Below are 22,198 nucleotides of genomic sequence, written 5' to 3'. Positions count from 1 at the left end.
TATATGTAATATAGTGTGCTTATGCTTTATGATATATGTAAAAATTGCTTGTATTAATAAGTATTTTTTTTATGAATCTAACTCTTGTCTATTTTACAGTATAAAAACACAAAATGAATAGACAACCCAATATTTTAAGAGACCTACCCGGAGACATGATTGATGAAATCTTGTCTAGAGTCGGTCAGAATTCCTCGGCACAACTATTTAAGGCGAGATCAGTTTGTAAGACATTCGAAGAACGTTCCAAGAATGCCTTGATTTATAAAAGGTTTTCGTTCGAAAGATGGGGGATATCACATTGGGAAATCCATAAGTTACGATATGTTTAGTTTGACGCATATATTGTGGGGAACACAAATGCTATTTACGCAACGGGTTAAGAAATTATTTTGACTCAATATATCCGAATATAGGACTTCGTCATTTAGAAAAAGTGGCTAACATGCAACATAAAGAAGCATGTTATGCTTATGGGTTAGTAATGTTCGCTTCTCACCAAAGTGAGAACAAGAACATCGGGCTACAACTATTAGACAAAACGTTCCCACAAGTGACGGAGTCGGTAATTGGGGTAAGAAATGAGATTTTTAGGTTATTACGAGACTGTTGGTCATTACGTAACCTTCATCCTTTTGACGACATTACAACACATTGTCTTACTATCGGTCACAACGGTTATGTTCCACAAAACCTAGGATGGGAAGTGGTATTAGTAAAACCAGAATGCATGACTTGTTTCTGGATGTATGAATTACGTGTCTTTATTGCCTTTGCTGAACTCCTTATTTATTAACTAGAATTATCTTCGTAACTACTTTGTATCAAAGTTTTATGTGCTATATTTCATGCTATATGTAAAAAAAAAGCGGTATTGTAAGTTTGCAAGTTATTGTATAAAGGTTTTAATATGAATTTTTTTTTTTTTTTTTTGTGATTAGTTTTTCATATAGAATTGTAGTAGTTGAAATGGTATGTTAGCTACTAAGTATGAACTTAACGGGTAGGTACTACCCGAATTAAAGAGTATAAAATGCTAATATGAAGAAAGAGCTTTTATAAATAAGTTCATATTACGCTACAAAATACTATTGACTACTCTTGATATTCTATATGATTAACTCGTTTCATTTGACTATTTTGAAGGAAATGGCACCGACTACTCGACACACCTTGAATATGAGAGAAGAGGAATTTCGTGCCTTTCTTGCTTCAAACATAGCCACAGTACAGGCTGCGCTACATACCAACAATAACCTTGGATCTAGCAGTACAGGAAATCATGTAGGATGCACCTACAAAGAATTCACTGCCTGCAAACCTTTGGAATTTGATGGAACCGAAGGACCGATCGGATTGAAACGGTGGACCGAGAAGGTCGAATCGGTGTTTTCCATAAGTAAGTGTACTGAAGAGGACAAAGTGAAGTACGCTATGCATACCTTCACAGGTTCTGCTTTAACATGGTGGAATACCTATCTAGAGCAAGTGGGACAAGATGATGCTTACGCACTACCGTGGTCAGCATTCAAGCACTTAATGAACGAGAAGTACCGTCCCAGAACCGAGGTTAATAAGCTCAAGACAGAACTTAGAGGGTTACGAACCCATGGATTTGATATTACCACGTACGAAAGACGATTCACAGAATTATGCCTATTGTGTCTGGGAGCGTTCGAAGATGACGAAGAGAAGATCGACGCATTTGTGAAAGGATTACCGGAAAGAATCCAAGAAGATATAAGTTCACTCGAGCCCGCCTCCATACAACAGGCATGTAGAATGGCTCACAAACTAGTGAACCAGATTGAAGAAAGAATTAAAGAACAGACTGCTGAAGAGGCCAATGTGAAGTAAGTCAAAAGAAAGTGGGAGGAAAACGGTGATAAGAATTACCAATACAACAACAACAGCAATTACAACAATAATCGCAACAACTATCCCAACAATCGCAACATCAATCGCAACTACAACAAACGGCCCAACAACAACAACAATAACAACAGCAACTACAACAATCATCCCAACAACAATAATAATGGCAACAACAACAACAATTAGAAGCAGCTATGCCAAAGGTGTGAAAAGTATCTGTGACAACCCGGAAATTTCCAATCAAATTTAAACTTTATCTTTATATTATTCCGACACGATAAGCAAAGTTTGTTAAGTTAAATCTCAAGAATTTTAAATTGTGTTCATACATTCATTATAACCTCGACCAAATTCAGACGATTCACGAACTGTTATATATAAATAAATATGTATATATATGTATATATATATATATATTATAACTTGAGAATATTAATAAAGTATTAAACGTATAATACTTTACATGATCGTATTTGTTTCAATATGTTTATCGATGGAATTAGAAGATAATATCAAATTGTTGATTTATCAGATACATTATGATATGATTACGGGTCTATGTTATGAGGTCCACTGTGATTTAAGAAATCTTTTCTTTTTGACAACATTCGAAAAATGGTAAAGTGATTTATAAGTAAGAACGTGAAGTGTAAATAACTTAGATGTTGGATATCGACAAGTTAAGTAACTCGACATTTTTCATTAAGATGATTTCATACGTTTATTTAACCTTTGAACTTTATCCCATGCTTCACCAACAAACTGTAATTTAAAAACTTGAAACCTATTATGAATATATATGATTCTACTTTTTTAAAACATTTTATGATATAACGATTTCCATTATCTTAACCTTTAAACAAAATGATTCTTAAAAATATATTTGGTTTTGGAAAACAAAATTATCATATTTATTTGATTTAGTTTCAAACGTACAAAAACGTTTTCAGTTTAAAAAGAACTTTATTATTAAAACGTATATAACTTTTATAAATATCTAGAACCACTTTTGACAACTCATTACTTAACCAGTATGATAAAGATAACGATATTTATATTTTATTTTATTAAATATATATAACGATTTAAATTAATATTATATATATTTATACGCGTATTATACGTATATAGTTTTATACTTTTATTATACTTAAACTTTACCTTTACTTTATTTTTACTTTACTTTAACTTTAATAATTCACTTTAATAATTCATACTTTAATAATTCACTTTAATAATTCATACTTTAATAATTCACTTTAATAATTCATACTTTAATAATTCACTTTAATAATTCATAATTTAATAATTCACTTTAATAATTCATACTTTAATAATTCACTTTAATAATTCAAAAATCTATTATAAATAGAATTCAATAGGTTTCATTATTTCATAGAAACTTGAAAATATTTTTCTCTAAACTCTCTCAATCGATTTACATATATATATTTACTCCGTATTATTTCAAGATATTATTAGTATACATAAAATATTACGTCAGAGTGCTGTCCGAGTGATTTCGAAATTGTTTTTCGAGTGGGATTGGATTAAGGAAATTATGGGTTATAGCTATGGAGGTGATTGGTATGGTTCATAGGTATGCTCGTGAGGTCAATATAGTGTTTATCATCTCCGTTGCGTCTACGTACCTTTCCTGCAATATTGAATCTCAATATTGATACGTGAGTACTCATAATTTAACTTTTACATACTAATAGTGTATCCCTGACTAGTGCTCGAGTATATAGGATTATGCATGTTTGTACTTTTGATATTGCCTTTAGTTAGTTTATGTTGAATCCTGAATTAGTTATATATGCGACTGAGATAAGGTATAAGATATGCATGTCGTTGGAAAGCTAGCGAAAAATTAAGAACTTTTCATTTAGATATCGAATGATTTCGATGAACGGATTTGAAGTTATAGTCCATCGAATTTTTGTATTATTATTAAAAATGATTATTATTATTATCGTCGTTATTATCGTCGTTCTAGTTTTTTCTTATTATTATTATTATTATCTTTATTAATAAAAGGATTTATCATTAAAAATTGTTATTTTTTTATTATTACTATCGTTATTATCGTTAAAGTTATAATTAGTATTATTATTATTATTATTATTATTATTATTATTATTATTATTATTATTGGTATTATTATTATTATTATCATTATTAATATATATATCATTATTTAAAAATGGTTATTGTTATTGTTATTATTATTAATACTATATTATCATTAAGATAATTATTAGTATTATCGTTAATAATGTTATAGTAACTATCATTATTAATATTAGTGTAATTAAAACAAATATTTGTAGCACCTAATTATTTTGATTACTATTTTTATCATTATTACGAACACGATATAAAAGACGATTAAAAGCTATTAGACGAAACGATTAGGAAATAATGGGTAAGAGTATCATGATGAAATTAAAATATTATAAGATATTGATTTAGATAAAATTATCGTTCTTATTATTTTTATCATTACTATTATTATTAAAATTATCGTTAGTATTAAAACTATCATTTTAACAAAAATTATCATTTTAATAGAAATGTCATTGTTACTATAAAATATCATTATTATTATTATTTTAAATAGAATTATTATTTTAAAGATAATATTAAAAATTATCGTAAATATAAAAGTAATCATAATTAGAATTATTGTTTTATCATAATGTCATCTTAGTAATTATAAATATTGATATTTTTATAATAATAATTATTATTACAAAATAATACAACTTTTACTTACTATCATTATAGATATTATTTTATCAAATAAATATTTGATACAAACATATTTTACTACGTGTAATAACTTACTTTAATAATACGTATCATATTATCTTTATAATATTAAATGAACCCTATAAATTTTATTACTTAATATATATAAAAGTATATTTTATTATATAAATATAATATAAAATTTTATTTATTAATAAATAAATTATATTATTTACTCTAATAAATCTTTTAAAAATATTTAAAAATATAAAACGACGATATTTAAACTATATATTAATCATGTATAAATTTTTGGAAATTATTTTGAGTCAAATTTACTTTTGTTGACTTTTGCATATTAGTCTCGAGCATTAGGATTGTGGTACACTATGACTTGACCTAATTTGTTAGACAAATATTGACCAACACATAAATATATATAATTAATTTAGGTTCGTGAATCCGAGGCCAACCTTGCACTTGTTCAATGACATTATATGTATTTTTACTACGAAATACAGTATGGTGAGTTTCATTTACTCCCTTTTTACTCTTTACATTTTTGGGCTGAGAATACATGCAAATGCTTTATTAACTGTTTTATAATATTTATATGCGTGAGTTTCATTTGCCCTTTTTACTCTTTACATTTTTGGGCTGAGAATACATGCAAATGCTTTATTAACTGTTTTACAATATTTATATGCGTGAGTTTCATTATTCCCTTTTTAAATGTTTTTGCAATATATATTTTTGGGACTGAGAATACATGCGTTGCTTTTATAACTGTTTTACGAAATAGACACAAGTAAATGAAACTACATTCTATGGTTGGATTATTAAACCGAATATGCCCCTATATAGTCTGGTAATCTAAGAATTAGGGAACAGACACCCTAATTGACGCGAATCTTAAAGATAGATCTATTGGGCCTAACAAACCCCATCCAAAGTACCGGATGCTTTAGTACTTCGAAATTATATCATGTCCGAAGGAGGATCCTGGAATGATAGGGGATATTCTTATATGTATCTAGTTAATGTCGGTTACCAGGTGTTCACCATATGAATGATTATTTTTTGTCTCTATGCATGGGACGTATATTTATGAGAACTGGAAATGAAATTCTTGTGGTCTATTAAAATGATGGAAATAAATGATTATGATAAACTAATGAACTCACCAACCTTTTGGTTGACACTTTAAAGCATGTTTATTCTCAGGTGTTAAAGAAACCTTCCGCTGTGCATTTGCTCATTTTAAAGATATTACTTGGAGTCTTTCATAGTATATTTAGAAGAACGTTGTATTCGAGTCATTGAGTTCATCAAAGATTATTATTAAATCAATTTATAGTTGGATAGTGGATATTATGAAATGGTATGCATGCTTGTCAATTTTTGATGTAAAGAAAGATTGTCTTTTAAAAACGAATGCAATGTTTGTAAAATATATCATATATAGGTCAAATACCTCGCAATGTAATCAACTATTGTGAATCATTTATAATGTATATGAACGGGTCCTTTCAGTTGGTATCAGAGCGGTGGTCTTAGCGAACCAGGTCTGCATTAGTGTGTCTAACTGATAAGTCGTTAGGATGCATTAGTGAGTCTGGACTTCGACCGTGTCTGCATGTCAAAAGTTTTGCTTATCATTTCTAGTCGGAAATCATCTGCTTATCATCCATAGGAAATTACCTGCTTATCATTATTAGTCTAGACACGTCTTGCTACATTAATTGCATGAGTAGTGTATAGACAAACTTCATATCTTAGCGTATCTGCTAAATCATATCTTATCGTATCTGTTACTTTAAACTTTACCTGACATACCCCGCAAATTCCTCCGTAATCTATGAAATCTTTTGATCTCTATATATAGATATCCTATGTAAATAGAATACCACCCGATAGCCGAAAAATCATTTTTATATCGAAAATCCTTTATCCAATCGTACGAAATGGAATTTGTCATCAGTTCAAGTCACTCGGATTCCGAAATGGAATCTCACTCAAGCTCCGAAAGCAGTGTGACCGGAATGGATCAACCAATCAGTCATCACCTATTCTGGATGAATTGGGGATGGGTTCGTAGCCTCCTCAATCATTGGAAACAAGAAGAAGGCGATCCTTTCCATCCACCACCTTGCCCTCTTGGCGAAGAACCTGAAGCACTTACTGGCGAACCTGTTCGAGACACCATTTTCTCTCTCATTTCCAGGGTATCTCGTCACGATTATATACTACATCAAATTCTAGATTTTATTTATCCGCTCGTTCCGACCGACAATCATCCTGGAATAATAGAAGAAGTCAACGAACTTCGCGCTCGGGTAGTGACTTTGGAGAATATAGTGCAGAGATTACAAACACCAGCAGCAGCACCAGCAGCATAACCAGTACCACCATCATCAACGCCAACAGTACCATTACCACCTCCAATCACAACCGCGTTGTAAACCTCAACTTCACAATCTGTCCCACGAGCATCAACGTCATACGCACCATAGATACCAAGGAGTACCAACAACAATAACTGACGAGATATTAATTCATAACTTCATTGGAGAAACATTTCGCGGCGATTATATAATCTCTAAAGTCTTAGAGATTATCTAATCTCGCCCTAACCATAAATCAGTTAAGCGAACCAAAATGATAGAAAGAAGAGTAGAAACCCTGACAAAAATGGTGTGTGATTAACAAGTTAAACTTGTTTTACCAACAGCATCAACAGTACCGTCAACGTCACCAGCATCGTCAGTACAGTCAACATCAGAATCAACAACACCTATAACATCACAAACTCCGTCAGTTCAAGAATCACTGTGGACATCATTACGAATCAATAACGTGTATATTGTATAAACAAGTTATGAAGAATTAACTCATTCCCTCTGAAGAAATTATATATATATATTATATATATATATATTTTTTGAAATAAAAAACAAATCTTTCCGTGCTAAGCTATTGTGTGTGAATCTTAACTACTCAGTTAATTCATAATACAAATATGCAATAATGTACGTCCCTCACCCGCGACTTATCCATCGTTAACTACAATCTCTGTCTCAATTCAACAAATTCCAATTCCTAATAAATCAAGTATATATTTGATTTTACACTTCATCATTGATATAACCGAAACTTTTCAGATAACATCATTCGTACTTTGCGAAGTTCACAAAAATTTAATGAAAACCAACATCACTTCTCAACAAATAACGAAGTATTGATTCATAATTTCAATATTATTGAAGAAATACTTATGTAACCTCTAAACCTTCAAGGAATTATTCAATTCTAGCTCCAACCGTAAATCGAATGAGTTTAATTTAGTATTAACTCATTAAAATCTATGTTACATCTGAGGAGAATATATACATATATATTTTCATAAAGACTGTAATAAAATTCTTATGTACAAAATATTAATTGTGAAAATTTTTTAACGGGTAGGTAATACCCGAGAGATATATATAAATTCACAATTAATATGTTACATTCTTCGAATCAGATTAAGTAAATTATCAATTATACTTCCTACTTTCACAATAATATACATTCTTTCATAGAAATCAAAACAACCATACTCATTCAAACCCAATTACGTATTCTGATTTTAAAATCTCAGAATTCAATTCGAGATATAACCGGTACCATTACTTTTAGATTCCTACATCTTTCAAAGCTATACTTTGACTTCAAAAGTGTGTTAGAACATCAAATGTATACAAACGATTACAATCTATGTTCAAACCTTTTGAAAATCTCTGAAGACACTTCAAATAATGAGCAATCGAGATGATGATCCAACCACATATTACCCACGGTTATGTACTTAAAAAGCTCTCGAAACCAAAGTCATAATTCAACACATATCTGTGTCAGATCTTTTGGCATTTATTAGCAAAAATAACCTTGCAATTCCTTTGCAAAGTAGCAAATTATATCACAGCTCCAGCAAGACAACTTCGATTTTTTCATTCGGAGTAGCCTTATCATAATTTTGATATATGTGATTACCCTTTTGTTACCGAAGAACCTTTCATATTCCACCACATTAGCAATAAACTTACCAACAACTTCACTGATCTTGGGCATTCCGAAGAATCTTTATATTTATCGAAACCTCATCATTTACTCATCTGCCTCTTGTAACGAGAATTGTCATACGAATCATTGGGAGTTAGCAATCAGTATTTTGAAATCTCACAGCATGTTGACGCCAACAGTTATACATAACATCTATTTCCAAGGCTTACATACTTCGAATGTGAAGTTTCTGAAAAACACTCTGAACCGCGAACTAGTTTTCGAAATGCTGATGAAGCAACAAAAACTGTAAATGACCTTAGCAGTAAAAAGTTTGATGATAAAGATTAGTGTATTAACAAAGCTCAGAAATAGAGAAGTTTTGGAACTGGAAAACGGATTGAGCAAAGTATGAAGGAGGCTGTGGACAAATCACAAAGACTGAACCTGCCTTCAAAGAATCCAAATGATTCAGTGTCTGCTGAAGTCATTAACGAATACCTTGCTCCTGACACTAAACCCTTACAGACAATATTCTTCATCATCCTCTGATATTAGAAATTCTAAGATATCATCGTATCTTTCATTATAAATATCCTCCATATTTCTGAAGATATTTCCATAACTATTCTTATCTGGAATCATTTATCTCTTTGCGCTATCTGTATTACATCAAAAAGGAAACTGTTTAGTTCCTATACTCTGTAAACCTTTGAGTTTAAAATATGAATGTTTTTGAAGTAGTGTTGGAAACTGAAGCATGAGTTAGTATAATATAATGACACTTGATCAACGTGATTATATTACAGTAATTCATGCTGAGTTTCTAAATGGAACGTGATGATTCACAGATCATAACATCATCATGTGCCATGTTATACGACTCTTGTATTCTATTTAACCTCTAAAATATCAAGAAAATATTTCTTAATGATTCGGCCTTTTCCAAGATATTCTAGTAATTTGACAAGTCAAGATCGTGCCATCACAATTTCCTTCCTAGAACATTAACAATGTTCATTCCGAAAATCATATTTGTGAATTTTGGACCATTACAAGAGGTGCTTAATCGCAAGAAGAAGAAATGAAAGGACAAAACTCCGAAATAGAAATTGGGGTATAAATTGCAGCAAATAAAAGAGAGCATTAACTGTGGATGACAATGATTATAGAAGATAGAAACAGAGACTTTGAAATATAAGGGAAGATATAAAGCCCAACAACAAACCAAAAATTATAAACCATATATATCGATGCATATAGCAATATAAAGACACGGGAGAACTAGAAACACTATAAACCCAAGAGTATAGTAGAAGTAAATAGATTCTTCCGGCAGTAGATGAAAAAGAAGAATGACCGATATGAAAGTTATAAGTATATCGAGAATCAGAACTGGATGGAGCATATTGATGAATACTTTAAAATATGAGTTGAGGGGGAAAGAATAGAAGGTGATGAAATATGACTAGGAACTTAGAAATCAACAGATTTAACTCACACAATGACGGAATAAGTGAATCAAACCCTCTAGTGAATAGGTTAAGCTTTTTGTGATTAATTTAGTCATACCACAACTAAATCAAGTGTGATTAGATCAACACCTAGAGCTATTATTCACCACCTAGGTGATTTGGGTTGAGAGAGAATCGGAGGAGCTCACCAGATCTGAGTGTGTGTAACAAATGAGAGGCTTAACCTAAAAATGAAGAGTATAAGACTTTATATACCCCTGCTGTTGACTCACCCGTACGATTCATCCATCACACATACGAGTTGGCTTCATCAGCCGTACGGGTGATCACTCACTCGTGTCTTCTCATTTAGATTGTAATTGTGACTTAGCTCAGCATCAACCGTGAGTATGAGCCTGTCAGACGTACGAGTGAGGCTTCACTCGGACGTCTGACTAAGTCTAACATAGTCAAACATCCACATCTCGTTCCTGCAGTTGCTGTAACCACATACAAACACAAATAGGATAATAACGAACGATCATGGTGGCCTGTTGAAAGGATCCGAAACTAATCATCCGGACGTTGTCCATATTGATTACAAACGAATTACAATAGTTGATAACATTGCGAGGTACTTGCCCTCTATATGATACATCTTACAAACGTTGCATTTATTCTTAAAAGGCAATCTATAGTTACATCCAGAATTGACATAATCGCCTGACATTTCATAATATTCAAATGACATAAACCGCCATTTACTTAATAATAGTCTCTATGAACTTCAATGACTCGAATGCAACGCCTTATGATATAAGTCCTTAATAGCCTCAAGTAGTATCCTTAGTACGAGCTAATGCACAGCGGAAGACTTAATTCATACCTGAGAATAACATGCTTTAAAATGTCAACATAAAGTTGGTGAGATATAGGTTTAATGCCGGCAGCGATATATATATATATATATATATATATATATATATATATATATATATATATATATATATATATATATATATATATATATATATATATATATATATATATATAGACCACAAGATTTCATATATAAACATTTTCATAAAAATATTATAAGTGGTTGAGCACTTGGTAACCATACTTAACATTCAATCACGTCGCATATTCCCTTTAATATGAAATCTTACTACACCGTACCAAGTGTAGTCACAAAACGAAGTACTGTGCAACCGTTGAATACTGGTCGTCCAGTCCGGTTGGGGTTGTCAGGCCCGATAGATCTATCAACAGGATTCGCGTTTACAATACCGCTGTAAATATTAGTTACCAAGCTATAGGGAAGTATGCCAGTGGTACAACTCAACGTAGAATATATTTTTCAGTTACTTGTGTCCATATCGTAAAACATAAAATACATGTATTCTCATCCCGAAATATTTAGAGTTTAAAAGTGGGACTATATACTCACTTTCGTCTTGAAGATATATATATTTTGACTTGGTCTCCGGTTGATATCACGAACCTATCCATATATAATATATCAATACCTTTTCTTTTTAAACAAACGTCACATATATATACTTGTTATACTTTTAATACTTTTAATAATTCCTTAGTCCGTAGTTAGCAGTTCGATGTTAGTAATTCAATTTTAATGGTTCATTTTTAGATGTTTAATAAACCCCCAACGAAATAATAAAACCCCCATCGTATATGTATTGGTCGAGATTAATCTTGACCCACGGTACCGGTGTTGTCAAATGACGTGTTGCGTACATAAAGTACCGGTGTTGTCAAATGACGTGTTGCGTACAATCATGGGATCTTATGATTAATCTTCTCGTGTTGTTTACGGGTAATCCTGAACTATATAAAATTAAATTATAAGTACATATATATAAAATATCATGTTATCTTAAAAAGATGTGATTTATTTAATTTTTCCCAATTATTTTCGTGGCTAAACTAGTCTTGGATATCCGATTTTGTTTCGGTCATAGTTTCTTCGTTACAACTCCGTTTTCGTTGATTCAACTTGCCATCTCCTTGGATCGAGTCCCTCTTTAAGACTATGAACTGTAAATACCTTAGTTTGTATTCAAAATCACACGGCATAGGTGAAACTTTAGTGAAACTTATGAAGTTAAACATTTTTGTTACAAAAAATATCATTTAATGACCATTTTTCTAAAAATACTTATACTTTGAATTAAATCATGAAATTTTTATGTGTTAACATATTTATAGTAAAAATCATTTTTCCAGAGAATAAACTTCCAATTCAAAGTTTAAGATGGTTTTTAATTATCCAACCCAAAACAGCCCCCGGTTGCACTCCGACGTCGTAAAAACAGTTTTTAAGGTGTTCTTTGAAAAACCAAGTTATACCTTGTTAAATTAGCATATACTTAAGTTATATTACAGGTCTTGAAGTATTTTAAAAGTTAAGTTAGAAGGATCTATTTAGTTTGCAAACAAGTTTGAAAACTTTCAAACTATGTTCTTGTTGTTAAAATTGTATACCACAAAATATGATAGCTATATATATATGAATCGAATAAAGTTATGAACATAGTTACTACCTCAAGTTCCTTGGACAAGGTTGCTGTAAAAGAGGAGTAAAAAGCTAGAACCAAAAGGGTGATGGAATTGGATGAAAGATTGGAAGTAAGTTTGTGTTCTTGGAAGGATTTCTTGAAGTGTTTTTGTAAGGTTTTCTTATGAGGTTTAAGTGTTGTTTTTGAAGCTAAATGATGGGGAAAATGCTTAGAGATGATCAAGTATGAAGTTAAGAGTATTTTGAGAGAGAAATGGAAGTGTAAGTATGAGAAAATGGGGTGAAGAAATGGTGTGCATGCATAAAAACGTTTTTAGGTTATAAAGGAAAAAAAAATACCTAACTTTGTTTTCTTGCTAAATAATTCATGCTACTTGACAAATGGTTGGTTCCACATGTTTCTTAATCATTTAAGGCTGCTAAGGAGCAGATTTTTATTGGTATATACCAATAGTAAATACATCTAGAAGCTGCGTATGATACGGGTACATATACCCTAGGTATACGTATAGAAATCTTTGAGAAAACGGAACGAGGATTCAAATATAGCTATCTTTTGTAAATATACTTATATTGTTTTATGTATTTAAGTCTTTAAAAGTGATTAAATACATTACTTATACGATATATGTATAAACATTATAGGTCATAAGTATTTAAGTCAAATAACATTACGTATGGTTATCGTTTTGAAAACTTAAGTTAGTAGTTTCAAAATATACTTATAACTTATTGTTATTAATACAAAATGAGATATTAAAACATTCTTAGATCATGTTAAATATGTATATATACATATATATACACAAACGTATAATTATCATATATTGTATAGTTCGTGATATCATCGGTCAAACTAGACGGTCAAACGTTGTGTAAAACTCTTTTCGAAAACATAAGTCTCAACAATTTGGATTACTTATCATGTTGGTAAGGTTTAATTTATGTAAATATTAATCTTATAAGTATAGAACGATCGAAAAAGTGCTGGTCAACTTTAGGGTTTTTGCTTATCGTGTCGGAACCATATAGAGATTAGAGTTTAAATTTGGTCGGAAATTTCCGGGTCGTTACAGTACCCACCCGTTAAAGAAATTTCGTCCTCGAAATTTGGTAGAGGTTGTCATAAATAACAATAGGAATGTTTTCATGACGAATATGAGGTAATAATGAAATTTTATCATTATTGAAAGATTTAGATAAAACGATTCGGTTATGTGAGACGCACGAGCGAAGCTATCACAAAAGAGTGAAATGAGTAAATATAGAATTGTTGTAACCGATGACGTGATTAGGATTGATTTCCGGAATTTATGGAAAATCTTACGTAATAAGATTTGGTTCTTTGGCGATCAAGATCTTCTTTGATTTAGTGCGGCGATCTGTTTCGATTTCTTTGTCGAATATTTTGCTATAAATCCATTTCCTTCTCTTCCTTATTTCCACAACTCACATCTTCTATCCTTTCTCCTTCAACTCATACCTTAAAGTATTCTTTTAAATGCTCCATCCCGTTCTAATTCTTGTTATACTTCTAACTTTCATATCTTTCATTCTTCTCTTTCATTTATCGGCAGAAGAATCTATTTACTTCTATCCTTTCCTCGGAATTATAATATTTTTAATTCTCCCGTGTCTTTACGTTGCAATACGTATTGATATACACGGTTTGTAAATCCTGGGTGATTTTCGGCCTTTGTATTCTTCATTATTTTTCAAAGCTTCATACTTTCGTTTTCTCTTCCTGACTTCGAGTCAAGCGAGTAATGGTCCGGAATTTGTAGATATGAGATTCGAAATGAGTATAGCTAATGCTCTAAGAAAGAAATGGTAATAGGACAAATTTTGATTTGTCAAATTACCAGAATACCCCGGAAAAGATAGAACTGTCAGGATGACATGTTCCTATTATGTTTGAGAATTGGATAGAATGTAAGAGCCGTGTAACATGGCACATGATGATGGTAATGTGAATCATCACATTTCATTAGAAACTTAACATGACTTACTGTAATATAATGAAGTTGATCAAGTTTCATTATATTATACTAATTCATGCATCAGTTCCCAACACTGCTTCAGAACATTCCTATTTTAAACTTGAAGGTTTTAGAACTTAGAAACTAACATAGTTTCTTTTATGTTGTAACGCAGATATTACGGAGAGATAAATATTCTCAGATAAGAATAGTTGTGAAAATATTTCCAGAAATATGGAGAATATGTATAGCGGAAGATATGAAGATATCTTATAATATCTAGGATAAGATGATGATGAAGAATATCATCGGGAAAGGTTTAGGATAAGGGGTAGGGTTTTTACTAATGGTTTCAGCAGGCACTGAATCGTTTGAATCCTTTGAAAGCAGATTCAGTTCTTGTGATTTATCTACATCCTCCTTCATACTTTGCTCAATCCGTTTTCCAGTTCCAACTCTCCTCTTTTTCTAAGCTTTACCAACACAATGTACTTCATCATTAAACTTTTGACTGTTAAAGTCGTTTACAGTTTTTGCTGCTTCTTCAGCATTTCAAGAACTACTTCATAGTCCAGGATTTTTTTTCAGAACTTCACATTCGAAATATGTAATTCTTAGGGATAGTCGTTCTCGGTATAACTGGGAGAATTTCTACTAGATTTTCAAAATACTGATTGCGGATCTCGCCAAAGAGATAACGAGTTGCTGGTACGTCTGCTGATGATGTTGTGAAAAAGGTTCTCCGGTAACAACGGCGAAAGGACAAAGTATAAATATCGAGATTATAATAGGAGTAGTCTCACTGAGAAGTCGAAGTGGAGCTGTGACAAAATTAGCTTCTTGAAAAGGAATCGTATGATTGTTTTTGATAATGAATGATAAGGAATTCGACGCGGATACGTTTTAACTATAACTTCGGTTTCGAAAAAATTTCAGGTGCATCACTGTATGCATAAATCTTTCTTCCGTAAACGAGGTGCGGCTGGTTCAACTTCTCGATCGAGGTGTTTTCAAGAATCATGAAAAGATTTGAATGAGGATTATAATTGTCGAAGTACAAATGAGGTTTAGGATGAAATCAAGTGGCAAACTTGAAGAATTATTTAGTTTCATATGTTATAATCAATATTTTAATTTAATTCATTTTAATTGTCCAAAGTTAGCAGTCCAATAGTCCGATGGTTCAATGATTCATATATAATTTAATATATAATATTCGAATTAAATAATACGTATCGTGACCCGTATACCGGTCTCGGTGTCGATCACAACTCAAAGTATATATATATTTTGAAATCAACTCCGACCCTGTATAGCCAACTCCCGCCTTCACATATAGAGTGTCTACGGTTGTTCCGAAATATATATATAGATGGGTCGATATGATAAGTCGAAACCTTGCATACGTGTCCCGTTATTTAAAGGGCGTAAAAGTAAATAATAGAAATTAAATGATGATAAATAAAATTGCGAGAATGTAAATTGCGATAAATTAAATGTTAATCAGTTAACTGGGAACAGTTAGCCGGAACAGTTAGCGTGAAATCCTATCACAATTTCAATTAATTAATTCGTTTGTTTCTAACACTTTTTATTTTTGTCCAAAGTTTTCTTCATTATGTCACTTGTTGGATTCTGATAGATCAAAATCCAAATATGAAATTTGAATAGAAATGGTTATTCTGTGGTGAACGGATACGTATATCGGTAGTTGTAAGTAGGATAGTAAATGACCGTTGAATCAGATTTAGAGAATGTACAACGTAACTTATTAATGTGAATTCTAAATATTCCTCGGGTACTACCCACCCGTTAAAATATTTTCATCATTAACAGTTTGTACGAAAGAATTTTTAATTACAATCTTTATAAAAATATACTTGCATATATATTTTCTTCAGATGTAATCATAGATTCAATGAGTCAATGAAGTATTAAACTCATTTGATTTATCGTTAATACTAGATTACATAACTTCTAAAGCATTAGAGATTACATAATCGCCAGGTCGAACGAAGATAAATGAGGTAAAACGATATGTAAAGCGAAGATAATCGATGTAGAACGATATATAGAACGAAGATCATACTCGAAGTTCCGATGAGGTTTTTGAGGTATGTGATGTTGATATCCGAGATACAGTTTGTGATGTTGAGATTTTGGGGGTGACAAAAGTACTGTCAGCGTTGTTGATAGTGATACAGATTATGCTGCTGGTGCTGCTGCTGGTGTTTGTAACCTTCGCACCGTATTTTCTAAAGCCACTACCCGAGCGCGAAGCTCGTTGACTTCTTCTATTATACCGGGATGATTGACAGTTGGAACGAGCGAATGAACAAGATTCGAAATATGGGATAGTATGTAATCATGACGAGATACTCTAGAAATGAGCGAGAAAATGGTGTTTCGAATAGGTTCGCCGGTAAGTGCTTCAGGTTCATCGTTAAGAGGACAATTTGGTGGATGGAATGGATCACCTTCTTCTTGTCTCCAGAGATTTAGTATATTACGAACCCATCCCCAATTCATCCAAAATAGATGATGGGAAATTGGTTGATCCATTCCGGTGACGCTGTTCTCGGAGCTCGAATGGAAATCCATATCGGCGTAGCTATCGAAGTCGGAGGAATTCGAACTGGATGAAGAATCCATCTTGTATAGTCGGAGAAATGAATTTTTGGTTTGGAATAGATTATAGGAGTTGGGTTTGGTACTCTTCAATACATAATTTACATATGTATATATAATATCAAAATCCCATGAATTACGGAGAATCTTTGAAATACGTCAGGAAATGTCTATAGTAACAGATACGCTAAGATATGAATTTTGTCTATACACTATCGATGCACTAAATGCAGTAAGACGTGTCTAGACTTAAGAATGATAAGCAGGCAGTTCCCTAAGGATGATAAGCAGATGATTTCCGACTAGGATTGATAAGCAAAACTTTTGACAGGCAGACACGGTCAAAGTCCAGACTCACTTAATGTATCCTAACAACTACTAGTTAGACACACTAATGCAAAGCCTGGTTCGCTAAGACCAACGCTCTGATACCAACTGAAAGGATCCGAAACTAATCATCCGGACGTTGTCCATATTGATTACAAACGAATTACAATAGTTGATAACATTGCGAGGTACTTGCCCTCTATATGATACATCTTACAAACGTTGCATTTATTCTTAAAAGGCAATCTATAGTTACATCCAGAATTGACATAATCGCCTGACATTTCATAATATTCAAATGACATAAACCGCCATTTACTTAATAATAGTCTCTATGAACTTCAATGACTCGAATGCAACGCCTTATGATATAAGTCCTTAATAGCCTCAAGTAGTATCCTTAGTACGAGCTAATGCACAGCGGAAGACTTAATTCATACCTGAGAATAACATGCTTTAAAATGTCAACATAAAGTTGGTGAGATATAGGTTTAATGCCGGCAGCGATATATATATATATATATATATATATATATATATATAGACCACAAGATTTCATATATAAACATTTTCATAAAAATATTATAAGTGGTTGAGCACTTGGTAACCATACTTAACATTCAATCACGTCGCATATTCCCTTTAATATGAAATCTTACTACACCGTACCAAGTGTAGTCACAAAACGAAGTACTGTGCAACCGTTGAATACTGGTCGTCCAGTCCGGTTGGGGTTGTCAGGCCCGATAGATCTATCAACAGGATTCGCGTTTACAATACCGCTGTAAATATTAGTTACCAAGCTATAGGGAAGTATGCCAGTGGTACAACTCAACGTAGAATATATTTTTCAGTTACTTGTGTCCATATCGTAAAACATAAAATACATGTATTCTCATCCCGAAATATTTAGAGTTTAAAAGTGGGACTATATACTCACTTTCGTCTTGAAGATATATATATTTTGACTTGGTCTCCGGTTGATATCACGAACCTATCCATATATAATATATCAATACCTTTTCTTTTTAAACAAACGTCACATATATATACTTGTTATACTTTTAATACTTTTAATAATTCCTTAGTCCGTAGTTAGCAGTTCGATGTTAGTAATTCAATTTTAATGGTTCATTTTTAGATGTTTAATAAACCCCCAACGAAATAATAAAACCCCCATCGTATATGTATTGGTCGAGATTAATCTTGACCCACGGTACCGGTGTTGTCAAATGACGTGTTGCGTACATAAAGTACCGGTGTTGTCAAATGACGTGTTGCGTACAATCATGGGATCTTATGATTAATCTTCTCGTGTTGTTTACGGGTAATCCTGAACTATATAAAATTGAATTATAAGTACATATATATAAAATATCATGTTATCTTAAAAAGATGTGATTTATTTAATTTTTCCCAATTATTTTCGTAGCTAAACTAGTCTTGGATATCCGATTTTGTTTCGGTCATAGTTTCTTCGTTACAACTCCGTTTTCGTTGATTCAACTTGCCATCTCCTTGGATCGAGTCCCTCTTTAATACTATGAACTGTAAATACCTTAGTTTGTATTCAAAATCACACGGCATAGGTGAAACTTTAGTGAAACTTATGAAGTTAAACATTTTTGTTACAAAAAATATCATTTAATGACCATTTTTCTAAAAATACTTATACTTTGAATTAAATCATGAAATTTTTATGTGTTAACATATTTATAGTAAAAATCATTTTTCCAGAGAATAAACTTCCAATTCAAAGTTTAAGATGGTTTTTAATTATCCAACCCAAAACAGCCCCCGGTTGCACTCCGACGTCGTAAAAACAGTTTTTAAGGTGTTCTTTGAAAAACCAAGTTATACCTTGTTAAATTAGCATATACTTAAGTTATATTACAGGTCTTGAAGTATTTTAAAAGTTAAGTTAGAAGGATCTATTTAGTTTGCAAACAAGTTTGAAAACTTTCAAACTATGTTCTTGTTGTTAAAATTGTATACCACAAAATATGATAGCTATATATATATGAATCGAATAAAGTTATGAACATAGTTACTACCTCAAGTTACTTGGACAAGGTTGCTGTAAAAGAGGAGTAAAAAGCTAGAACCAAAAGGGTGATGGAATTGGATGAAAGATTGGAAGTAAGTTTGTGTTCTTGGAAGGATTTCTTGAAGTGTTTTTGTAAGGTTTTCTTATGAGGTTTAAGTGTTGTTTTTGAAGCTAAATGATGGGGAAAATGCTTAGAGATGATCAAGTATGAAGTTAAGAGTATTTTGAGAGAGAAATGGAAGTGTAAGTATGAGAAAATGGGGTGAAGAAATGGTGTGCAAGCATAAAAACGTTTTTAGGTTATAAAGGAAAAAAAAATACCTAACTTTGTTTTCTTGCTAAATAATTCATGCTACTTGACAAATGGTTGGTTCCACATGTTTCTTAATCATTTAAGGCTGCTAAGGAGCAGATTTTTATTGGTATATACCAATAGTAAATACATCTAGAAGCTGCGTATGATACGGGTACATATACCCTAGGTATACGTATAGAAATCTTTGAGAAAACGGAACGAGGATTCAAATATAGCTATCTTTTGTAAATATACATATATTGTTTTATGTATTTAAGTCTTTAAAAGTGATTAAATACATTACTTATACGATATATGTATAAACATTATAGGTCATAAGTATTTAAGTCAAATAACATTACGTATGGTTATCGTTTTGAAAACTTAAGTTAGTAGTTTCAAAATATACTTATAACTTATTGTTATTAATACAAAATGAGATATTAAAACATTCTTAGATCATGTTAAATATGTATATATACATATATATACACAAACGTATAATTATCATATATTGTATAGTTCGTGATATCATCGGTCAAACTAGACGGTCAAACGTTGTGTAAAACTCTTTTCGAAAACATAAGTCTCAACAATTTGGATTACTTATCATGTTGGTAAGGTTTAATTTATGTAAATATTAATCTTATAAGTATAGAACGATCGAAAAAGTGCGGGTTAACTTTAGGGTTTTTGCTTATCGTGTCGGAACCATATAGAGATTAGAGTTTAAATTTGGTCGGAAATTTCCGGGTCGTTACACCTGTAAACTGTTGTACCTGCAATGGACGTGGGTAGATGTCTAGGGACTTGCATAAAATGCATCAACAGAAGGTGTGAGTTGTAAGAAAAGGAAGGAGGTGAATTTATAAGAAAATCTCCGACAGAACAATTAAAATGGACGATCGCATTTAAAGCGGATCCTAATTCCTTTTGTTACCGGAGAATCAAATCTTATTACAAAGATTTTCTTCAAATCCCTTGAAATCTGGAAATCAATCATATCTACGTCAAATGATAAGATGAATCTGCACTTACTCATTTCACTCTTCTATGTTAGCTTCATTCGTACTCTTCATATAAATGGATTGTTTATCCAAATTATTCGCTGATGATAAAACTCTAATTTTCAGCCTGTATGCATCATGAAAACATACTTATTATCATTCACGACCTTTCCACTCAAATTTTGGGACGAAATTTCTTTAACGGGTAGGTACTGTGACAACCCGGAAATTTCCTATCAAATTTAAACTTTATCTTTATATTATTCCGACACGATAAGCAAAGTTTGTTAAGTTAAATCTCAAGAATTTTAAATTGTGTTCATACATTCATTATAACCTAGACCAAATTCAGACGATTCACGAACCGTTATATATAAATAAATATGTATATATATGTATATATATATATATATTATAACTTGAGAATATTAATAAAGTATTAAACGTATAATACTTTACATGATCGTATTTGTTTCAATATGTTTATCGATGGAATTAGAAGATAATATCAAATTGTTGATTTATCAGATACATTATGATATGATTACGGGTCTATGTTATGAGGTCCACTGTGATTTAAGAAATCTATTCTTTTTGACAACATTCGGAAAATGGTAAAGTGATTTATAAGTAAGAACGTGAAGTGTAAATAACTTAGATGTTGGATATCGACAAGTTAAGTAACTCGACATTTTTCATTAAGATGATTTCATACGTTTATTTAACCTTTGAACTTTATCCCATGCTTCACCAACAAACTGTAATTTAAAAACTTGAAACCTATTATGAATATATATGATTCTACTTTTTTAAAACATTTTATGATATAACGATTTCCATTATCTTAACCTTTAAACAAAATTATTCTTAAAAATATATTTTGTTTTGGAAAACAAAATTATTATATTTATTTGATTTAGTTTCAAACGTACAAAAACGTTTTCAGTTTAAAAAGAACTTTATTATTAAAACGTATATAACTTTTATAAATATCTAGAACCACTTTTGACAACTCATTACTTAACCAGTATGATAAAGATAACGATATTTATATTTTATTTTATTAAATATATATAACGATTTAAATTAATATTATATATATTTATACGCGTATTATACGTACATAGTTTTATACTTTTACTATACTTAAACTTTACATTTACTTTATTTTTACTTTACTTTAACTTTAATAATTCACTTTAATAATTCATACTTTAATAATTCATACTTTAATAATTCACTTTAATAATTC

This window comes from Rutidosis leptorrhynchoides, chromosome 10, assembly GCF_046630445.1.
Source record: "Rutidosis leptorrhynchoides isolate AG116_Rl617_1_P2 chromosome 10, CSIRO_AGI_Rlap_v1, whole genome shotgun sequence".
Classification (NCBI taxonomy): domain Eukaryota; kingdom Viridiplantae; phylum Streptophyta; class Magnoliopsida; order Asterales; family Asteraceae; genus Rutidosis; species Rutidosis leptorrhynchoides.
This window is presented reverse-complemented; position numbering follows the sequence as displayed.